We start from the raw sequence: 24,394 nt of genomic DNA on the forward strand, positions 1-24,394 counted from the left end.
GCACTGATCACTGAGGAAGGCTTTCTTATCTCTCCTTGCTATTCTTCGGAACTCTGTATTCAAATGCATATATCTTTTCTCCTTTGCCTTTCGCTTCTCTTCTTTTCTCAGCTATTTGTAAGTCTTCCTCCGACAACCATTTTGCCTTTTGCATTTCTTTTTCTTGGGGATGGTCTTGATCACTGCCTCCTGAACAATGTCAAGAACCTTCGTCCATAGTTCTTCAGGCACTCTGTCTATCAGATCTAATCCCTTCAATCTGTACTTCCACTGTAAGGGATTGATTTAGGTCATACCTGAATGGCCTAGTGGTTTTCCCTACTTTCTTCAATTTAAGTCTGAATTTGGCAATAAGGAGTTCACGATCTGAGCCACAGTCAGCTCCCTGTCTTGTTTTTGCTGACTGTATAGAACTTCTCCATCTTTGGCTGCAGAGAATATAATCAATCTGATTTCGGTATTGACCATCTGGTGATGTCCATCCACGTGTAGAGTTGTCTCTTGTGTTGTTGGAAGAGGGTGTTTGCTATGACCAGTGCATTCTCTTGGCAAAACTCTGTTAGCCTTTGCCCTGATTCATTTTGTACTCTAAGGCCAAACTTGTCTGTTACTCCAGGTATCTCTTGACTTCCTACTTTTGTATTCCAATTCCCTATGATGAAAAGGACATCTTTTTGTGTGTGTCAGTTCTAGAGGGTGTTGTAGGTCTTCATAGAACCATTCAACTTCAGCTTCTTCAGCATCAGTGGTTGTGGCATAGACTTGAATTACTGTAGTATTGAATGGTTTTCCTCGGAAAAGAACTGAGATCATTTTGTCGTTTTTGAGATTGCACCCAAGTACTGCATTTTGGACTCTCTTTTTGACTATGATGGCTACTCCATTTCTTCTAAGGGATTCTTGCCCATAGCAGTAGATATAATGGCCATCCAAATTAAATTCGCCCATTCTTGTCCATTTTAGTTCACTGATTCCTAAAATGTTGATGTTCACTCTTGCCATCTCCTGTTTGACCACTTCCAATTTACCTTGACTCATGGATCTAACAGTGCAGGTTCCTATGTAATGTTGTTTTTTACAGCATTGGACTTTACTACCATCACCAGTCACATCTACAACAGGGTGTTGTTTCCGCTTTGGCTCAGCCTCTCCATTCCTTTGTAGCTGTTTCTCCACTCTTCTCCAGTAGCATATTAGGTGCCTAATGACATAGGGAGTTCATCTTTCAGTGTCATATCTTTTTTCTTTTCCATAATGTTCCTGGGGTTCTCGAGGCAAGAATGATGAAGTGGTTTGCTATTACCTTCTTCAGTGGACCACGTTTGTTAGAATGCTCCACCATGACCTGTCTATCTTGGTGGCCCCACATGGCTTGGCTCATAGTTTCATTGAGTTAGACAAGGCCGTGGTCCATGTGACCAGTTTGGTTAGTTTTCTGTGGTGTTAATTTTCATTCTGTCTGCCCTCTGATGGATGAGGATGAGACGCTTGTGGAAACCTGATAGCAGGGACTGGCCGTGGGAAAACTGGGTCTTGCTCTGGTGGGCAAGACCATGCTAAGTAAATCTTTAATCCAATTTTGTGCTGATGGATGAAGCTGTGTTCCCTGTCTGGGAACACAGCTCTGGCCTCAGGTCAAACTACAGACAGTGATTTCTAGAGTCTTGCTATTATACAAAAGTTAGATCTTTTTTAAGGAATGACAGAGAAAAAGAGGTGCCAGGAATGTGTAGGGGACATCAAAAAGGGGGAAAGGGCTATTGATGAGGAAGGTAGAAAAAGTGTTCCTAAATACCCCAACCCTCACTTCTGTAAAAGCAGAAAAATATAGGTGCTGCAAAAATAGTTTGAGAGGGTTTTGAGTTTGAGAGGGTTAACAGAGGACTTACAGATCAAAGCCACTGAATCCGGAACCAGATCTATCTTAGTATGGGGACCCCAGCCCGCCATCAGCATGCTGCTTAGCTCCTGTGCATGCTGGTGGTCTCACCAAGGTCCAGGGATCCCCACTTGCCACACAGGATCATAGGAACCTGGAGAGCAGCTAAAACACTGAACTTCAAAAGGATTGTTCTGGCTGCCAAACCTGCCATCCAGGAGGAGTTGTTAAGTTACTTCAGGAACAATTTCACTGTTTCTTGGAGCAATGGGGTGACAGGAGAAAGAGAGAGATTGTGCAACCCATGGAATAATCCAGAACTGAAACAGGGAGGCATATAGCCCTCTCCTCTGACAGCTGACCCAGGGAGGCTAAGCTCCAGTGGCTTTACCTGAGGCTGGCCAGGACCTCTGTCCTACAGTGTCTAGGAAACTGCCTTTGGGATAAATTCTAGAAATGGCAAATCTCTGCTCTGAAATCTCTGGGCATCCCTGGTGGCTCACTGGTAAAGAATCTGCCTGCAATGCGGGAGGCCCAGGTTCGATACCTGGGGAAGATCCCCTGGAGGAGGGAATGGCAGCCCAATCCAGTATTCTTGCCTGAAGAATCCCGTGGGCAGATGAGCCTGTTAGGCTACAGACTATAGGGTCACAAGAGAGTCAGGCACAACTTAGCGACTAAACAGCTGCTGCTCTGAAACCTTTGCTTCCAGTCCTCTAGGCGCTGGCCTTGCCACACCCTTTGCATGATCTGCTAACAGGAAAGTGAGGTTAGTGAACCCTGGGGATTTACAGCGAAGACAAAAGAAGCTCTCACTGAGTACCATATTTTTTTTTTTTAAGTAGTGAAGTTATTTGTAAAAATACATGCATAATTCACATAACTCTGTAAGTGATTCGCTTTTCTCTTTCTGTAGAAAATAAGCTTCATACCATCAAATCAGACTAATGTGAGACTTTACCTTTTCCCTGGCTTCCTACCCCACACAAAAAGGAGCCTAGGGGTAGGGAGGAGGGAGTTGGAAGGTCCTGGGTAATTTTCCCTTTCTGCTTCTCTTCCTTCTCCTCCTTTCTCTCCTCTTGCTAGAATACTTACTGTGTTTTAAAAACTTTTTAGATTGTAATAAAAATATATTCAAACTGCTTTTATTTTTTAATTAAATAAATACATTCAGGCTAACAGAAAAGTTGCCAAAATAGTACCCAAAATCCCATGTATGTTTCATTTCCCTAAATGTTAACATTTCACTACTTTTGCTTTGTTGTTTTTTCTCCCTCCCTTATCCCAACTCCCTGGACACACAAAAGCACTTATTCTTTTTTTCTGGGCATCATTTGAGAATAGGTTACTTACTCATGAGGCTTCCCTGGTGGCTCAGTAGTAAAGAATCTGCCTGCAAATGCAGGAGACACGGGTTTGATCCCTGAGTTGGGAAGATGCCCTGGAGAAGGTAATGGCAACCCACTCCAGTATTCCTACCTGGAGAAGTCCATGGATAGAGGAGCCTGGTGGGCCACAGACCATGGGGTCGCAAAGAGCTGGATACGACCATACAACAACAATAATTTATACCCCCTGATCATCAAGGCTGTATATTGTTACACTGCTGATTTAACTTATATGCAGAGTACATCATGAGAAACGCTGGGCTGGAGGAAGCACAAGATGGAATCAAGATTGCTGGGAGAAATATCAATAAGCTCAGATATACAGACAACACCACCCTTATGGCAGAAAGCGAAGAAGAACTAAAGAGCCTCTTGATGAAAGTGAAAGAGGAGAGTGAAGAAAGTTATCTTAAAACTCTACATTCAGAAAACGAAGATCATGGCATCTGGTCGCATCCCTTCATGGCAAATAGATGGGGAAACAATGGAAACAGTGACAGACTTTATTTTTGGGGGCTCCAAAATCACTGCAGATGGTGATTGCAGCCATGAAATAAAAAGATGCTTACTCCTTGGAAGGAAAGTTATGACCAACCTAGCTGCTGCTGCTGCTAAGTCGCCTCAGTCGTTTCCAACTCTGTGTGACCCCATAGACGGCAGCCCACCAGGCTAGCTCGTCCCTGGGATTCTGCAGGCAAGAACACTAAAGTGGGTTGCCATTTCCTTCTCCAATGCATGAAAGTGAAAAGTGAAAGTGAAGTTGCTCAGTCGTGTCCGACTCAGCGACCCCATGGACTGCAGCCTACCAGGCTCCTCCATCCATGGGATTTTCCAGGCAAGAGTACTGGATTGGGTTGCCATTGCCTTCTCTGAACATAGACAGCATATTAAAAAGCAGAGACGTTACTTTGCCAACAAAGGTCTGTCTAGTCAAGGCTATGGTTTTTCCAGTAGTCATGTATGCATGTGAGAGTTGGACTGCAAAGCAAGCTGAGCGCTGAAGAATTAATGCTTTTGAACTGTGGTGTTGGAGAAGACTCTTGAGAGTCTCTTGGACAGCAAAGAGATCCAACCAGTCCATCCTGAAGGAATTCAATCCTGAGGGTTCATTGGAAGGATTGATGTTGAAGCTGGAACTCCAATACTTTGGCCACCTGATGCAAAGAGCTGACTCATTTGAAAAGACCCTGATGCTGGGAAAGATTGAAGGCAGGGGGAGAAGGGGACAACAGAGGTTGAGATGGTTGGATGGCATTACCGACTCAATGGACATGAATTTGGGTCAACTCCAGGAGTTGGTGACGGACAGGGAGGGAGGCCTGGTGTGTTGCAGTCTATGGGGTCACAAAGATTGGATACGACTGAGCGACTGAACTGAACTGATCCATAACCCTTAAGACTTACTTCAATGTATATTTTGTAATTAGAATATCCTCTTCCATGACCACAGTTAGCACGTTCAGGAAACCTGACCTCGTCTGCATTCTAATTTTGTCAGTTTTTCCCTTAGTGTTCTTTACAGCACATTTTCGTTTATAGTACATTTTTCTATCTAGTATTTTTGCTATCCCAGTGCAGGATTGTGTGTTACATTTGCTTTCCAATCTCTTTAGGCTGCTTTAGTCTGGAACTCGTGCTCAGTCTTTCTTTAGCTTTTCAGACATTGACTTTTTTTTTTAATGTGTACTATTTATGTTACAGAATGTTTCTCAATTTAGGAATGCCCTATGTTTCCTCCTCATTATAGTCAAATCTGGCTGGAACATTATGTAAGAGAGTGTGTGTCCTTCTCAGGATGTTGCATCTGGAGGCAAGTTATATCTATTTGCCCTTCATCGGAGATGATAATTTGTCTCCAGGTCTGGGTGTCAAGGTGTTGTCCAGTTTCTCCACTGTGTTAATTATTTTACCCTTTGGAATCAATAAATAATCCGTGGGGGCACGTTAAGATCGTGCAGATATCCTGATCCTCTTCAAACTCTCTACCTTGTATTTAGAATCTGTCCTATATTTAGAATCCTTGATGGTCCCTGCATAGACCAACATTCACTGTGATAGTTGCAAAATAATGGTTTTACCATTCTACCATTCCCTACAGTAGAATGCCAATATCGGTTGGTATTCTTCTGTAGGGAAGGGCATTCCCTCCTCCTATTTGCCTGCTTGCCATTCTGTCCATCCATCCACCCATCCATCTATCCAACATATAGTGGTTGATCTATTTTATCAGTATACACTCATGGATTTCTATTCAATTTGTTAAACTCTAGTACTATTTAATATATTTTAATGCTCAGTTGTTTGGGATGACGTCAGGTTGGTTCCTGTATTCTTTTGACATGCTTCCACTATGTTTTGTGCGCTCCCTCACTCTGTGGCACAGTAAGATACTCCAGTCTCACGGTGTTCCTTCCTTAACCCAGCTCTAGAATCATCCACTTCTCCGAGGAGCCCCAGTTCCATTTAGGTGAGAAGCCAAAAATCTGGGCACTAAGTGTGCTCACGGTTTTGGGGGTATCATTGCTCCTAGGCTCTGTCAGTGGATTGACCTAAGGGAGGTTTGTATATAAACAAAAATTGATAGATAATTTCTAAAATTATACACATACATATTCTAGAAACCATGAGTTCATCTTGGTACTCTGATTTTTTTCCCCACAAGAATTCTTCTTTTCCTTTTTTCCCTTTCCCACATTTTATTTTCCTTCTTCCATAGTTGGGACACTGGTTCTCAACAATATCAACATGTTTATCATGTTACTTATTTGGTGAGACCTACAATAGTTTTGGATTTTCAGGCTCAACCACTGTGAAAAACAAACTTACTAGAAACAATTCAAGGTTTGTTTGCAGTTGTTTTGTCTTTAGCCTAAAGGTGCATAATCAAACTGCTGCATTCAGGGTTACTTGGATCAGTTCTCCCCCTCGCCATCTTCATGGGGGTTATGTCACTCATTTGAAATACAGTGGGGTTTATTTATTTCTATTTGTCTTTAGTTTTATTCCCTCTACCCTCAGCTGCTTAATTTTATTTTTTGAACACATACAACATTATCTTGCTTCCAATGGGTAAAACTGTTCAAAAACATATACTCAAGAGAAGTATTCCTTTAACCCATATCCTTTCCGTCTTGCCTCTCTTTCCCTTTCCCTTTTAGGTTTCATTACTTCTTTTCATTACTTCTTTTTCTGTACATAAAAAAAGGTAGATACATATATATTTTCTGCCCCCCCACAGTTTCTTTTATTTTGCTTTTTTTACTTGACTGTATATCATGGAAATTATTCGATGTCAGTTTAGGAAGGTCTTCCTTATTCCTTTGTACCGCGTCAGAATTTTCCATTGTGTTGATGTACCATAGTCCAAACATCGCCTATGTTTGGTCACTTACACAGTAGTTTCAAGTATTTTGCAATTGTAAAAAATACTGCACTAAGTAACAATGTACATTTTTTTTTTCAAATTATTCAGTATGTAACTTCAGGGCAAATTCCTAGTAGTGAAAATTGTTATATCAAAAGATAAATGTGTATGTAATTTTGTTGTTCAGTTCTTGTCATTTGCCAAGTTGTGTCTGACTCTGTAATTTTGGTAGATACTGTCAAATTCCTTTCTCAAAAGATTACACTATTTTGTGTTCTCACCAGAAATGTTTGAGAGGGTTATTTTCTCAGACTCATTAACATGTGTTGTCAAGGTCTGAAATTGTTAACTAGTATTTTTCTTATTAGTGAAGTCAAATGTCTTTTCATTTATTTAAGGGTCATTTTTATATCAGTTGATTTTCTGTATGTGACTTTTATTTTTCTGTAAAATGTTTGGTCTCTTTTCCTTCTATTTAAAAACATATATTAAGGATATTAGTCCTTTAATTGTGATATATGTTATAAACACTTTCTTCTAAATTTATTTATCTTTTCATCTTGTTTTTGGTCTATGTACAGATTTTATATTTATGTAGTTAAATGTATCAGTCTTTTCTTTTATGGCATATGGATTTTGAGTCATTAATAGAAAGTCTTTCCCTATAGTCAGATTACATAGGAATTCATCTATTTATCTTCTACCATTTGAAAAGTTTACAATTAACATCTCATATTTTCAAATATTTTTATTGAAGTCTAATTTATGTATAGTAAAATATTTATCAAATTGCCAACATCTGCTGGATCATCGAAAAAGCAAGAGAGTTCCAGAAAAACATCACTTCTGCTTTATTGACTATGCCAAAGCCTTTGACTGTGTGGATCATAATACTGTGAAAAATTCTGAAAGAAATGGGAATACCAGACCACTTGACCTGCCTCTTGAGAAACCTGTATGCAGGTCAGGAAGCAACAGTTAGAACTGGACATGGAACAACAGACTGGTTCCAAATAGGAAAAGGAGTACGTCAAGGCTGTATATTATCACCCTGCTTATTTAACTTATATGCAGAGTACATCATGAGAAATGCTGGGCTGGATGAAACACAAGCTGGAATCAAGATTGCCGGGAGAAATATCAATCACCTCAGATATGCAGATGACAGCACCCTTATGGCAGAAAGTGAAGAGGAACTAAAGAGCCTCTTGATGAAAGTGAAAGAGGAGAGTGAAAAAGTTGGCTTAAAGCTCAACATTCAGAAAACGAAGATCATGGCATCTGGTCCCAACACTTCATGGCAAATAGATGGGGAAACAGTGGAAACAGTGTCAGACTTTATTTTTTGGGGCTCCAAAATCCCTGCAGATGGTGATTGCAGCCATGAAATTAAAAGATGCTTACTCCTTGGAAGGAAAGTTATGCCCAACCTAGACAGCATATTGAAAAGCAGAGATATTACTTTGCCAATGAAAGTCTGTCTAGTCAAGGCTATGGTTTTTCCACTAGTCATGTATGGATGAGAGAGTTGTACTGTGAAGAAAGCTGAGTGTTGAAAAATTGATGCTTTTGAACTGTGGTGTTGGAGAAGATTCTTGAGAGTCCCTTGGACTGCAAGGAGATCCAAGCAGTTCATCCTAAAGGAGACCAGTCCTGGGTATTCATTGGAAGGACTGATGCTGAAGCTGAAACTCCAATACTTTGGCCACCTCATGCAAAGAGTTGATTTGTTGGAAAAGACACTGATGCTGGAAGGGATTTGGGGGCAGGAGGAGAAGGGGATGACAGAGGATGGCATCACTGACTCGATGCACATGAGTTTGGGTGAGTTGGTGATGGACAGGGAGGCCTGGCGTGCTGCGATTCATGGGGTTGCAAAGAGTCGGACACGACTGAGCGACTGAACTGAACTGAAAATATTTATTCTTACATGTATCATTCTCTCCGCTTTGATGAATGGATATCCAAACACAGAACACCCTGTTGCTCTCTCTCTTTTCAAAGCTGTCAGATCTTCTTTGTGTTCTGAAGGTTCTCATTTTCCTAGTCTGCCTCCTGCCCCTTAATCCATCACAGATATCTTCCCCCCTACACACCATAAAGCTCTTAGATGTTTAATCTTGTCTTGTATCTGTCTCTTGGAGGACTGGTACTACTTGTTAAGCAGTAGCAGAAATGACCTCTGACCCAAAGCAGGGACTTTGTGCTCCATCCTCACAACTCTTGAGTCCTGCAGGGCTGGAGTTTCCAGTTCCCATTGGATGTACTCTTATCTGGAGAAAGAGCCTATTTATCTATACCTGTCACTAAGGTCCTTTGAACCACTTGCATCCAACGGCCTTGGGTGAGGAGTTGTCATGTTAGCAGGAGTATTGACTATAATCATCAGAAAGAGTCACGGCTGCTTTCACACAATGGGGGGCAGGTAGGAATGTGTCTAGAAACTTGGGGTAATTTTCTGTCTCATGTACTGTGAAGCAACAAAAGAAGGGTCTGATGACCAAAGGTGCAGACCCTAGAAAGTGAAGGTTTATGTCACATCACTAATAAGACACCAAGGCCAATGAGTTGATAGATGAAGGTAAAGGGAATTTAGAGTAGACTGAGGATAAGGGACTGAGTGGCACCAGGTCCATTGCTGAGACCAAACGGGGCTCTAATTCATCCCACCAATCTTCTGAGTTTCTTCTCAGGGAGGGAGGCCCATGGGAACCTTGGAAGCCTGCTTCCTGAACAAGTTTAAGAAGTGGCTATGTTTTGGCCAAGGAGCACTCCACTCATCACTTGTCAAGAAAAGCTGCTGGGGTGTGTGGTGGACTGGCAGCTCCAGATGCTGCCCTGTGAGTATTGAAGCTGCACTTTCCCTAGGACGAGCCCAGCCAGTGGGCTGCACACTATGGGGGCATGTGTGCCTGCAAATTCCTGCCAAGTACGGGGCTTCTATATCAGGCAACTTTGACTCCTTGTTACCCTTGCTAAAACTTGCTCAGAACTGCACTGTGGGCTGATGTTCTTCCTACATAGTCCTTCCTTCTCTCTCCCTCTGACACATGACCTAGGTTGTTGGACCTAGGTTGCTGTTTGAAAGCACCCCCACCCCCTTTATTCTTCATAGGCAGTCCCCCAGTAATCGTCTTGCATGTTCAATCCCATTTTAGTGTCAGCAGCTGAAAGGACCTGAACCAACACTTCGAGGTTGCTGAAATGGAGTGGTTGATTCACTTCTGTATTTAAAATTGCCCCTCCCTAGGGCCTGGAGGCCATGTCATTTTTCATGTACTTTCTTTTCTAAGCATAATTCTCTCTCCAATTTCCATGAGGGTAATTATCCTCCTTTAGTGATCTCTTTTATGAGACTGACAGAATCCTGGCCCATCCTTATCACCTGACCTCTAGACAAGCCCAGACAGGTCAGCAACCCTGAGTGAACACAGTGGGAGCTCACGTGAAGACCCTAGACAAAGCAGTCACATTGCACCAGTCACAGAAACCAACTCTGAGGGTTCGGCTACCAAGCAGAAGGCTCATACTCATACTGCGTTTGAAATACAATCTCAAGAAAGCTGATGTTTCCTAGAAATTAGGGTTCCTACATTCTTCTTTCAGGAGCCAGTGAATTATACAGACTTTGGGGTCTATCCCAGGCTGGTATACTTTGATTTACAAAGGGTTTACATTATTGAAGAGTTCTTCAATATTATACATATATACACAAATATACACACAAACACGTATAATGGTTATATATGTAACATGTATAATTTATGTAATTGTATAGAAAATGCACATGCTGTATACAGTATATTGGTTTCCCTGTGACTCAGCTAGTAAAGAATCCACCTGCAATGCGGGAGACCTGGGTTTGATCCCTGGGTTGTGAAGATACCCTGGAGAAGGGAAAGGCTACCCACTCCAGTATACAGTATAGAATTACATCTTTATAGAAGTTTCATGAACATCCCTTTTCTCTTTTTTTTTTCTCTTCTTTTTCTAATAGGACAGTATCAAAACCTTCAAAGTGCAGTAATATGGTTTGTTCAAATCATGTATAACTAGAATGATAAGATAATCTACCTTTATCTTTCAACTCAAACACATCCTCAGAAAACATTAAGATGATATTAGACTAAAAATGTGATCCCATTTTTATGGTCAAAATCTGAAAACTTGGACTTCGCAATTTTCAAGCAGAGGACATTATCCTAATTGAACTATTCCCATTTTGGAAAGCGGGGAACAAAGGAAAAGAACTAAAGCTGATTTGTGTGATAATGTGAGCTGGTGGCTATATCATTTTTGTTTTTTTAGTTGGGGTACAGTTGCTTTACAATATTGTGTTAGTTTCTGCTGTATACTGAAGTGAATCCGCTCTGTGTATACATAGAGTTCCCTCAGACCTCCCTCACACACTCCGCTCCGCTGCCCGCCCCTCTTGGTCATCACAGAGCAGCAAGCTGAGCTCTCTGTGCTACATAGCAGCTTTCCCCAGCTATCTGCTTTACACAGTAGTGTATATATGTCAATTCCAATCTCCTAATTCATCCCCCACATCCTGGCTATGTCATCCCCACATCGGGTCCACACATCCGTTCTCTGTATCTGTGTCTCTTTCCCTGTCTTGCAAATAGGTTCACCTTGAGAGGGAGTTACCTTGCAAAGAATGAGTCAGTGGGAGATGAGTTCTCTTCCTTCTTGGGATTTAAACTATATTTATTTCTCCATGTTCTGTGCTGGACTGTTGAGAGTGGAGAGTGGGAGTTCTGAAAATTAAAACTGTGGGGTCTGTTTTGAAGGGTTGGGAGTGATAATTGCCATCACTGAGCGTCCTGTTGAGCCATGAACCCAATGAATCACGCACACACTCTGACTTGTGATTCAGATTCAGACTGTGGAAAATCTACAGCAAGTGGAGGGCAGGGAATACTGGGGTAAAATTAATCCCTACAGATAGAGGTCCTGGTTTTTTGTTTGTTTGTTTTGTTTGCACCGTGTGGGATGTGGGATTTTAGTTTCCTGACCAAGGATAGAACCTGGGGCTCCCTAAATTGGGAACTCAGAGTCTTACCCACTGGACTGCCAGAGAAGTCCCTGGTCTGGTTATTTTGCATAAAAGGCAGAAGCAATATGAGGTAGGCAAGAGATCCATAGTAGGAGCTTGGGAGTGCTTTGAGAGGAATTTCATATCAAATTATAGCCATTTTGTACTGATTGAATTCTCTTGTTGTTGTTCGGTCACTCAGTCATGTCTGGCTCTTTGCGACCCCATGGACTGCAGCACACCAGACTTCTGTGTCCTTTACTATCTCCCGGAGTTTGCTCAAACTCATGTCCATTGAGTCAGTGATGGCATCCAACCATCTCATCCTCTGTTGCCCCCTTCTCTTCTTGCCCTCAATCTCTCCCAGCATCAGAGTCTTTTCCAATGAGTCAGTTCTTCACATCAGGTGGCCAAAGTGTTGGAGCTTCAGCATCAGTCCTTTCAGTGAATATTCAGGTTGATTTCCTTTAGGATTGACTGGTTTGGTCTCCTTGTTGTTCGAGGGACTCTCAAGAGTCTTCAGCACCTCAGTTCGAAAGCATCAATTCTTCAGCACTCAACCTTCTTTATGGTTCAACTCTCACATCTGTACATAATTACTGGAAAAACCATAGCTTTGACTATTTGGACATTTGTCAGTAAAGTGATATCTCTGCTTTTTAATATGCTAAGTGTGTCATAGCTTTTCTTCCAAGGAACCAGTGTCTTTTAATTTTGTGGCTCCAGTCACTGTCTGCAGTGATTTGAGAGCCCAAGAAAGTAAAATGTGTCAGTGTTTCCACTTTTTCTCTATCTATTTGCCATGAAATGATGGGCCTAGATGCCATGATATTAGTTTTTGAATGTTGAGTTTTAAGCCAGCTTTTTCACTATCCTCTTTTACCCTCACCAAGAGGCTCTTTAGTTCCTCTTCACTTTCTACCATTAGAGTGGTATCATCTGTATATCTGAAGTTGTTGATATTTCTCCCAGCAATCTTGACTCTGCATATAAGTTAAATAAGCAGGGGGACAATATACAGCCTTGATGTACTCCTTTCCCAATTTTGAACCAATCCAGTGAGTTTCTGCCAAATCCTTCAATAAAGACTGACATGTCTGGACAATATTGCGTGGTGATTTCCTCAGTTCAGTTCACTCGTGTCTAACTCTTTGCAACCCCATGAATCACAGCATGCCAGGCCTCCCTGTCCATCACCAACACTCAGAGTTCACTAAAACTCATGTTCATCGAGTTGGTGATGCCATCCAGCCATCTCATCCTCTGTTGTCCCCTTCTCCTCCTGCCCCCGATCCCTCCCAGCATCAGGGTCTTTTCCAATGAGTCAACTCTTCCCATGAGGTGGCCAAAGTATTGGAATTTCAGCTTCAGCATCAGTCCTTCCAATGAACACCCGGGACTGATCTCCTTTAGGATGGACTGGTTGGATATCCTCGCAGTCCAAGGGACTCTCAAGAGTCTTCTCCAACACCACAGTTCAAAAGCATCAGTTCTTCGGTGCTCAGCTTTCTTCACAGTCCAACTCTGACATCCATACATGACCACAGGAAAAACCATAGCCTTGACTAGATGGGCTTTTGTTGGCAAAGTAATATCTCTGCTTTTGAATATGCTATCTAGGTTGGTCATAACTTTCCTTCCAAGGAGTAAGCGTCTTTTAATTCCATGGCTGCAGTCACCATCTGCAGTGATTTTGGAGCCCCCCAAAAATAAAGTCTGACACTGTTTCCACTGTTTCCCCATCTATTTCCCATGAAGTGATGGGACCAGATGCCATGATCTTCGTTTTCTGAATGTTGAGCTTTAAGCCAACTTTTTCACACTCCACTTTCACTTTCATCAAGAGGCTTTTGAGTTCCTCTTCACTTCTGCTATAAGGGTGGTGTCATCTGCATATCTGAGGTGATTGATATTTCTCCCGGCAATCTTGATTCCAGCTTGTGTTTCATCCAGCCCAGCATTTCTCATGATGTACTCTGCATATAAGTTAAATAAGCAGGGTGACAATATACAGCCTTGATGTACTCCTTTTCCTATTTGGAACCAGTCTGTTGTTCCATGTCCAGTTCTAACTGTTGCTTCCTGACCTGCATATAGGTTTCTCAAGCGGCAGATCAGGTGGTCTGGCATTCCCATCTCTTTCAGAATTTTCCACAGTTTATTGTGATCCACACAGTCAAAGGCTTTGACATAGTCAATAAAGCAGAAACAGATGTTTTTCTGGAACTCTCTTGCTTTTTTGATGATCCAGTGGATGTTGGCAATTGGGTCTCTTGTTCCTCTGCCTTTTCTAAAACCAGCTTGAACATCTGGAAGTTCACGGTTCACGTTTTGCTGAAGCCTGGCTTGGAGAATTTTGAGCATTACTTTCCTAGCGTGTGAGATGAGTGCAACTGTGCGGTAGTTTAAGCATTCTTTAGCATTGCCTTTCTTTGGGATTGGAATGAAAACTGACCTTTTCCAGTCCTGTGGCCACTGCTGAGTTTTCCAAATTTGCTGGTGTCCTAGAGGACAATGAAATGAACCTTTCTCCTGGTGCCTGAGGGCAAGGCATGCCATCTTCTCACCAGAAGTGAAGCTCTAGGCAATGGCAATGGGAACTGTCCTGAACAGAGCCAGGAGCAGGGCTGAAGAAGCATTCTACTCATGTGTGATACCAGACGGAAATTCTGACTCCCTGATATATACCAGGAGACAAAAGGACCCAATCTGGAGGCCATCACTAATGGTCTCCACAGGGTCTAAAACACCATGTAAGTCACATGAGCCTGTGTGAGGAAAAGAGAGGCACTGCTGACTGAAGTACTCTGCCCTATTTGTGTGACAAAAAGTAGGTCAGCTTCCTCCATGGTTTGCTGTGGGACAAAAAGACCCCAGACACAGAATGTTACAGTATTCTGAGATTACTTCTAAGATCTGCATTTCGGGAAGGATGGAGACACATGATCAGACTGTTGGGCAATCACCACACACTGGTATCTTACCACATCAAAATGACAGAATGTATTTTATTGATGATTATGACCTAAGATCCCTTTTGAGTGTTGCCCTGTGTCCACAGAGAGGATCACGTGACATCAAGGCAAGACAAAGGGACTTTGTGATTTACCGTAAGGAAGGGAAAAATGGATCTAATAATTCTACCTCGGCAAACTTTAAATGGCTCTTTGAAAAAGCAGTTAACATGTATTTAAAAAAGATTCTAGTGTTAGCCAAAAAAGTCGTTAAGAATTGATTGTGTTTCTAGAAGTTTATCTTGCTTTCTGTAGCCATTTAGCACTCTGTGTTGTGGTAGAAGGAATGATTTATTCCTTTCAAGTGTAACTTTCTTCTCTAGTTTGGAAAACATAAGCGTGAGTAGCAGGGACACTGTGAAGAGTAGTCTGTACTGATTTGGGGATCTTTATGAAAAAAAAAAAAAAAACAAACAATGTACACTATTTATCTAGCATTAAGCATCAGAAATTAAAGGCAGAAACACATACCCTGAAGCTGTTAATAACTCTTTGTGGTACTGAATTTGAAAACTGATCAAAATTTCAGGTAAAATGAAGCTGGTAGTATAACATTTTATCCTTGCAATATTAACAAATTCTCATTTTTTTCATTGGATTAATGTGAATTAAATGCACACGGGATGAAAGAGGCTGAACCGGGTCTTGCAGGACTATGTGAAATAGTTGCAGATCAACAGTTCTTTCACACAAGACATGTGAACCATGTTGGCCCAGCCAGTAGTATAGGTTTTTGCTTTATGGTTACCATGAGACTTACATAAACAACATATTTATCACAATCTGTTTTAGGTTGATAACAACTTAAGTTTGAACGCATTCTAAAACTCCACATCTTTACTCCTCCCACAGTGTTTTATATTTTTGATGTCACAGTTTTACATATTTTTATCTTATATATTCCTTAACTAATCATTGTAGCTAGTTAATTTTACTATTTTTGTTTTTAATCTTCATGCTAGCCTTAAAAGTGATTAAAACACTACCTCAGTCCTGTCTGACTCTTTGTGACCCCAGGGACTGTAGCCAGCCAGCTCCTCTGTCCATGGAATTCTCCAGGCAAGAATACTTGAGTGCGTTGCCATTTCCTCCTCCAGGGGATCTTCCTGACCCAGGAACTGAACTGGGGTTTCCTGCACTGCAGGCAGATTCTTTACCTTCTGAGCCACCAGGGAAGCTTAATTACCTTTATCTTTATACTCTCAGATGTTTTCTTGTTCTTAATTAGCACCTTTGCTTTTTCTGCCTAAAGAACTCCCTTTAATATTTCTTGTAAAGCCAATTTAGTGGTGATGAACGTCGTTAGCATTGCTTGTCTGGAAAGCTCTTTATGTTTCCTTCAATTCTGAAAGGTATCTTTGCCAGGTAGGGTATTCTTGCTTTTTGTCCTTTCAGCACTTTAAATATATAGTGCCATTCCTTTCTAGTTGCAAAATTCCTGATGGTAGTCTCATGGGGAATCCTTTGTATGTAAGAGTTGTTTTTTTTTTTTTTTTCTTGCCACATTTAAGATTTTCCCTTGTTTTTAGCTTTAGACATTTTGATTATAATGTGCCTTGGTGGGTTTCTTTGGGTTCCTCCTCTTTGAAATTTTCTAGACTTTCTGGGTCTAAATGCCCATTTCCTTCTTCTTGCCTTATATTTCCTATCTCCCTATTGACGTTCTCACTGTGTTCATCCATTTTTGTCCCAACTTTGCAGAGTGTATTTATGACCGTTAGTTTGAATCCTTTATCAGGTAAATTACTTTTCTTTGTTCCATCAAGGGTTTCCCCCCTGAGGTTCTATCTTTTCCTTTCATTCAGAACACAGTCCTCTGTTTCTTCACGTTGCTTAACTCTGTTGGTTTCTATGCAGTAGATAAAACAGCCATATATCCCAGTCTTGAAGAAGGGGCCTCATGTGGCAGATTAAACCCTGCCTTAGCTCTCAGTAGTCTCCAAACCTTTGGGATTGCCCAAGCAACTTATTTTATTTTTAATCACGCCCAGTGTTCACTTGCGGTGTTTACTTTGTCAAGGACTATCTCTAGAATTGTTAGTTTCTAGGGACCTAGGAATGCAAACCTTTCTGGCCACCAGAGCCAGGCGATCCAGAATGGTCCCCTGGGTAGCAGACAGAAAACCCAGGCACCAGACATATGTAAGAGCTGGCTGAGTGCTATAGATGTATCAAGATTTCCTTCCTTTTTTAGGCTGAATTATATATTTATTTACACTACATTTTGTTTTATCCATTCATCCATTGATGATTTACAATGCTTTTTAAAATGTTTGAGGTATAATTGACATACAGCAAACTGCACATATTCAAGTCTACTTTCTCTCTCTCTTATGGCAGACCTCACCGTATTGTGCTTTGCTTTTTGGTACTCAGGAAACACTGCATTTTTTAAAAACAAATTGAAGGTTTGTGGCAACCCTGTGTCAAGGGTCTTTTGATGTCATTTTTCCAATAGCATTTGCTCACTTTGAGTCTCTGTGGTACGTTTTGTTAATTCTCGATATTTCAAAGCTTCCAGCAGCAAAAAGATAACTCACTGAAGGCTCAGATGATAGAATTTTTTAGTGATAAGGTAATAATTATGGTATGTACATTTTTTAGACACAATGCTTTTGCACACTTATTATACTGTTCAGTTCAGTCGCTCAGTCGTGTCCGACTCTTTGTGACCCCATGAATCGCAGCACGCCAGGCCTCCCTGTCCATCACCAACTCCCGGAGTTCACCCAGACTCACATCCATCGAGTCAGGGATGCCATCCAGCCATCTCATCCTCTGTTGTCCCCTTCTCCTCCTGCCCCCAATCCCTCCCAGCATCAGAGTCTTTTCCAATGAGTCAACTCTTTGCATGAGGTGGCCAAAGTACTGGAGTTTCAGCTTTAGCATCACTCTTTCCAAAGAAATCCCAGGGCTGATCTCCTTCAGAATGGACTGGTTGGATCTCCTTGCAGTCCAAGGGACTCTCAAGAGTCTTCTCCAACACCACAGTTTAAAAGCATCAATTCTTCGGTGTTCAGCCTTCTTCACAGTCCAACTCTCACATCCATACATGACCACTGGAAAAACCATAGCCTTGACTAGACAAAACTTTGTTGGCAAAGTCATGTCTCTGCTTTTGAATATGTTATCTAGGTTGGTCATAACTTTCCTTCCAAGGAGTAAGCGTCTTTTAATTTCATGGCTGCAGTCACCATCTGCAGTGATTTTGGAGCCCCCCAAAAATAAAGTCTGACACTGTTTCCACTGTTTCTACATCTATTTGGCATGAAGTGATGGGACCAGATGCCATGATCTTCGTTTTCTGAATGTTGAGTTTTAAGCCAACTTTTTCACTCTCCACTTTCACTTTCATCAAGAGGCTTTTGAGTTCCTCTTCACTTTCTGCCATAAGGGTGGTGTCATCTGCATATCTGAGGTGATTGATATTTCTCCTGGCAATCTTGATTCCAGCTTGTGCTTCTCCCAGCCCAGCATTTCTCATGATGTACTCTGAATATAAGTTAAATAAGCAGGGTGACAATATACAGCCTTGATGTACTCCTTTTCCTATTTGGAACCAGTCTGTTTTTCCATGTCCAGTTCTAACTGTTGCTTCCTGACCTGCATATAGGTTTCTCAAGAGGCAGATCAGGTGGTCTGGCATTCCTATCTCTTTCAGAATTTTCCACAGTTTATTGTGATCCACACAGTCAAAGGCTTTGGCCTAGTCAAGAAAGCAGAAATAGATGTTTTTCTGGAACTCTCTTGCTTTTTCCATGATCCAGCAGATGTTGGCAATATTATACTGTGGTATAGTGTAAACATAAATTTTACATGCACTGCGAAACCAAAAATTTTTCATGACTGGTTTATCACAATATTTGCTTTATTATGATGTCTGGAACTGAACCCACAGTATCTCCAAGGTATGCCTTTTTGGATATGTATGTATATATATTCCCATAAAATCATCTCAATACATATATATTTCCATTTCTATAATATATATTTTTCCATAAAATCATCATCCATAAAGTATATATACATATATATAATCCTATAAAATATACATATATATTTCCATAAAATCATCATCTCAATAAAAAAAGATCCCTTTATGATGCAGCATCAAAACAAAACATACAAAAGGGGCATAGTTTACATAAGTGTTCATTGTTGGTGGAATAATCACAATCCTAAATTTTCTCACAAATACCAGTATTTTATAAGTGATAACAAAGAAGGTTAACTATAAAGCCATAAAAACTTGTGTTTTATTATTGATACTGGGTCAGGCAGTGTACCTGAATGTAGGAAGAATGAAAACATTCCTTGAAACAAATTTCAAAGCCATGACATGTCAGTGTGACATGCATCACTCTGAACTATGATGAAGTTGACTGTTAACTTGTTAGGAACTTCCTGCTGAATTTGAACAGAAGCTGGTCAATATCCAGAGACAGGTGATTCCATGGGGCCAAGACCCAAGCTCCAAATGTGGCCGAATATAAAATGCTGACCAAACCCCAGGCTTCTTCATCCTCAAGATTACGCTGTCAAAGCTAAAAGTTAGAGCACAGGTTACAGGTCATCTGTGTTGAAATATGTTGAAAGGAACTCTTTCTATAAGCATAAAGTAAACATTCTAAATGACCAGAAAGTTTTGTGTCTAGCTTATTTGTTGTAGCATTTGTTTTTCCTCAGTGGCTTATGAAAAGCGATGCATCTTTTAATCAACGGTATCTTACATCTGAAGAAAGGTGGTGATTAGGAAAAGATATGAAAGGCAGTTTCAAGCTTCCAAGCGCAGTGTTTCTGATTGTCACCCCTTCTTTAGATGCCTTTGTGTCCTGCACCCTAGAATTTGTGAGAAGCTTGGGCTCAGGCTGCTCAGAATGGGATCCTACCTGGTCAAGTGACCTCAGCAGTCCTATTTAAGTATTATTACTAGCCCAAGCTGATACATTTCACACAGAAGTTAAGGGAGTTGACCCTCTGTGCAGTCAAAAATCCAAGTATAACTTTATAGTCACCCCTCCACATCTGCAGTTCCACATCCATGAATTCAACCAACCACAATCGGTGGAATGCTACAGTATGTATTTATTGAAGAAAAAAGTCTGTGTATAGCTTCTGCTGCTGCTAAGTCACATCAGTTGTGTCCGACTCTGTGCGACCCCATAAACAGCAGCCCAACAGGCTCCTCTGTCCCTGGGATTCTCCAGGCAAGAATACTGGAGTTGCCATTTCCTTCTCCAATGCATGAAAGTGAAAAGTGAAAGTGAAGTCGCTCAGTCATGTCCAACTCTTAGCGACCCCATGGACTGTAGCCTACCAGGCTCCCCTGTCCATGGGATTCTCCATGCAAGAGTACTGGAGTGGGTTGCCATTTCCTTCTCCAGTGTATAGCTAGACCTGTGGAACTCAAACCTCTGTTGTTCAAAGGCCAGCTGTATTACTTCAAACACAGTGAGTTTTCCCTGAAATGATAAAGCAAGGTTAAATGTCCAGACTTTTATACCTTTCAACTGTTGTGTAAGAGAGTTCAGTCTGTCTCACCCAGCAATAAATATTTATTTATGTATTTAAATAATATTTATGTCTCCTTGCTCATTTCGTCCCTGGTGGCTCAGATGGTAAAGAATCTGCCTGCAATGCAGGAGACCCGAGTTCGATCCCTGGGTCAGGAAACTCCACTGGAGAAGGGTATGGCAACCCACTCCAGTATTCTTGCCTGGAGAATTCCATGATCAGAGGAGCCTGCTGAGCTACAGTCCATGGGGTGGTAAAGAGTCAGACACGACTGAGTGACTAACATATACACAGGTAGATATGTAGGTTTATTTAACCACTCTCCAGTCTGGGCCAACTGTGCTATAGAGTATTATAAGTGGCAATTGCCTGTGGAAGGGTTGGCTTGGTGAGTTTACTTCAGTGGAGAAAAGGGAAGTCAAGGCAATGGTTGGACTGAACTGATCACATTTTAAAACAAATTTTGAAGTATAGCTAATTTGGGGGTTTCCCTGGTGGCTCAGACAGTAAAGAATCTGCCTGCAATGTGGGAGACCCCAGCTTGATCCCCAGGTTGGGAAGATCCCCAGGAGGAAGAGTATGGCTATCCACTCCAGTATCCTTGCCTGGAGAACTCCATGGACAGAGAAGCCTGGAGGGCTACAGTCCATGGGATAGCAAACAGTCGGCCACAACTGAGCAATTAACATAGCTGATTTACAGTGTTTCAGGTACACAGCAACGTGATTCAGTTATGCACACATACACATCCTGTTTCAGATTCTTTTCCATTATAGGTGAATTGATCACTGACTGAATTTGTTCACCAATATAACCACATGATTTTATTTTCTATTCCATCCATTTCATTCCAGTCTGTTGGTTGGACATAAATACTAGCCACAATCCTAGGTCCTAGGGATACATAATAAATAAGATATCAGTTCAGTTCAATTGTTCAGTCGTGTCCGACTCTTCGCGATCCCATGAATCACAGCACGCCAGGCCTCCCTGTCCATTACCACCTCCCAGAGTTCACTCAGACTCACATCCATCGAGTCAGGGATGCCATCCAGCCATCTCATCCTCTGTCGTCCCCTTCTCCTCCTGCCCCCAATCCCTCCCAGCATCAGAGTCTTTTCCAATGAGTCAACTCTTTGCATGAGGTGGCTAAAGTATTGGAGTTTCAGCTTTAGCATCAGTCCTTCCAAAGAAATCCCAGGGCTGATCTCCTTCAGAATGGACTGGTTGGATCTCCTTGCAGTCCAAGGGACTCTCAAGAGTCTTCTCCAACACCACAGTTCAAAAGCATCAATTCTTTGGCGCTCAGTCTTCTTCACAGTCCAACTCCCACATCCATTCATGACCACAGGAAAAACCATAGCCTTGACCAAACGGACCTTAGTTGGCAAAGTAATGTCTCTGCTTTTGAATATGCTATCTAGGTTGGTCATAACTTTCCTTCCAAGGAGTAAGCGTCTTTTAATTTCATGGCTGCAGTCACCATCTGCAGTGATTTTGGAGCCCAGAAAAATAAAGTCTGACAGTGTTTCCGCTGTTTCCCCATCTATTTCCCATGAAGTGATGGGACCAGATGCCATGATCTTTGTTTTCTGAATGTTGAGTTTTAAGCTAACTTTTTCACTCTCCACTTTCACTTTCATCAAGAGGCTTTTGAGTTCCTCTTCACTTTCTGCCATAAGGGTGGTGTCATCTGCATATCTGAGGTGATTGATATTTCTCCTGGCAATCTTGATTCCAGCTTGTGCTTCACCCAGCCCAGCATTTCTCATGATGTACTCTGCATATAAGTTAAATAAACAGTGTGATAATATACAGCCTTGATGTACTCCTTTTCCTATTTGGAACCAGTCTGTTGTTCCATGTCCAGTTCGAACTGTTGCTTCCTGACCTGCATACAAATTTCTCAAGAGGCAGATCAGGTGGTCTGGTATTCCCATCTCTTTCAGAATTTTCCACAGTTTATTATGATCCACACAGTCAAAGGCTTTGGCATAGTCAATAAAGCAGAAACAGATGTTTTTCTGGAACTCTCTTGCTTTTTTGATGATCCAGTGGATGTTGGAAATTGGATCTCTGGTTCCTCTGCCTTTTCTAAAACCAGCTTGAACATCAGGAAGTTCATGGTTCATGTATTGCTGAAGCCTGGCTTGGAGAATTTTGAGCATTACTTTACTAGCGTGTGAGATGAGTGCAATTGTGCGGTAGTTTAAGCATTCTTTGGCATTGCCTTTCTTTGGGATTGGAATGAAAACTGACCTTTTCCAGTCCTGTGGCCACTGCTGAGTTTTCCAAATTTGCTGGCATATTGAGTGCAGCACTTTCACAGCATCATCTTTCAGGATTTGAAATAGCTCAACTGGAATAGGCTTTATCTATAAGAAGGTGGCTGGCCAAAGGAGTGAAATAGTGGAGTGTCAGGCCAGAGAGTAAATTACTATTTTACCACATTGTGACAAGTGCCAAAAGAGGTTCAGGTTTTGACTGGACAATCCTGGTATCTAAGGCTTCTGCTTATAAAACAAAATGGAAAAAAAAATTAATAGGAACAAACATTAGGTCTCAGCCTAGGAGTGATCTTTCTCACAAGTCCTCCCTAATCCACATATTTGTTTCCAAAGCACCTTATCATATCACCTAAAACATGGTCTAACACAAGCCTGTATTCTCTATAAGTCTGTTAACTTCCTCAAGATAAGGGCTTACGTTTGGCCCACCAAGAACTCCCTTGAATGCAGTATTGAAATGATAAATATTCTTTGTGAAAATATTCTAAAAAGAATGTATCATTTGCTTCCCCTGATGAATATCTTTTTTTCTAGAAAATTTGCTCTTCATATTTAGGTTTTTAAAAACTCTACCTTGGAATGTTTAAAAGTAGCAAAATTAATTTTTTAATGAAAAATCTAATAAAATGTGTTATTAAATCTACAAACATGATGTAGATGATCATAAATTGTCATCTCACATTGGCAAATTTATTTTGGGGCCAGAAAATATTTATCTAGCATGACAGATATGTTAATTGATATATCTTGATATCTGCAGATAAGGAAGTTGACAAAAAGGAGGATGTCAAAGAAAGGCATGGGTGTGGGGAATCCTGCATCTGTTCCAGGTGCCCTGGATGGTGCTTTCAGTGGTCGTGTCTTTGAGCAAGGTGGGTTAAGTATAAAGGAACCATGCTGAATGAATGAGTCTGGATTTTATTTTTTGAGCCCATTCCCTAAGCAAAGGGAAATTGTAAGGTATTTGTTTTCAGCAGGGGAGTTGCATGGGCAGAGCTGTTTCAGGGTGATAATCTGAAAACAAGGGAGGCCAGATTGGGACAGGGGAATAATATAAGAGGCTGCTGCTATAGAGTTTAAAGGCAAGAAAGGAGGGTGGTGAGGATGGAGAGCTAATCAAGGAGGAATCTGAGGGCTTAGCAATCTGCCAGAAGACAATTGCACTCATTGTCCTTATTGCCTGGGAATTATTGCTCCATAAATGTCTTACTGAACGAGTGATTTCCTGTAGATAGGAAGAAACAAGGAGGAAGCTAAGGTTACTGCCAAGTCCAGCCCCAGTGCCTGGGTAGACAGTAGAGTTGGCCAAGATCTGTAATGATGGGTCTGGAGCAGGAGTGGGAGAGAAGATGTGCTCAGGCTGGGTCAGCAGAGGGGTCATCAGCCTCTCTTTCCTTTTCCCAGCTGTGCTTCCTGTGACTACGGCTCTGCCCCGCTGCCAGCTCCTCCCAGTGCTATCAGCCATCATCACTTCTGGGGGGAGAAAGCAGGTTGGATATTCTTGTTTTTTAAGAAACTTCTGGGCATTTGCATGCTCCCCGGGAAAATCTCATCATCTTTGTTGCAACTGTAGTAAGATCTTAATAAGACAAAAGGCTCAATAACTGGCGAAGGATGTTCTATTTAACTGAATTTTTCTGATGTCCTTCAGGTAAAGTAGGAACCTTTTAAAAATACTTGGATGGCATACTTGTAAAAAGGAGAAGTCTACTTTACTTCGAAGGCAGATGGTTGACAATTATCATTACGAAAAATTATTTAGAACTTAGGAATAAGAGGAAGAGGTAGGCAGCATACCCTTGCAGTGATGACATGAACAGAGGGGCATTCTTCAGCAGGCTCACCCAAGGGCTAGTTACTTACCCAAGGCAGGACTTCTCACCTTCACGCTATTCACCTATTGTGCAGG

General features: G+C 41.5%; 1 protein-coding gene across 3 annotated transcripts in view; it reads left to right on the top strand.

Moving 5' to 3' along the window:
- Nucleotides 1–24,394, top strand: part of GCNT3 (glucosaminyl (N-acetyl) transferase 3, mucin type) — a 137,541-nt gene that overhangs the window by 93,252 nt on the left and 19,895 nt on the right. The window contains exons 1-2 of one of the 3 annotated variants that reach the window (XM_044925063.2): nt 23,242–23,357; nt 23,890–23,975. The exons of the other annotated variants lie outside the window; for them this stretch is intronic. The gene's annotated coding sequence lies outside the window, so the exon portion shown is untranslated. Of the gene's footprint in view, nt 1–23,241; nt 23,358–23,889; nt 23,976–24,394 lie in introns of those variants that run through there. 3 annotated transcript variants of the gene reach the window in all.

The sequence above is a fragment of the Bubalus bubalis genome, chromosome 11 (assembly GCF_019923935.1).
Source record: "Bubalus bubalis isolate 160015118507 breed Murrah chromosome 11, NDDB_SH_1, whole genome shotgun sequence".
NCBI classification, from domain to species: Eukaryota; Metazoa; Chordata; class Mammalia; order Artiodactyla; family Bovidae; genus Bubalus; species Bubalus bubalis.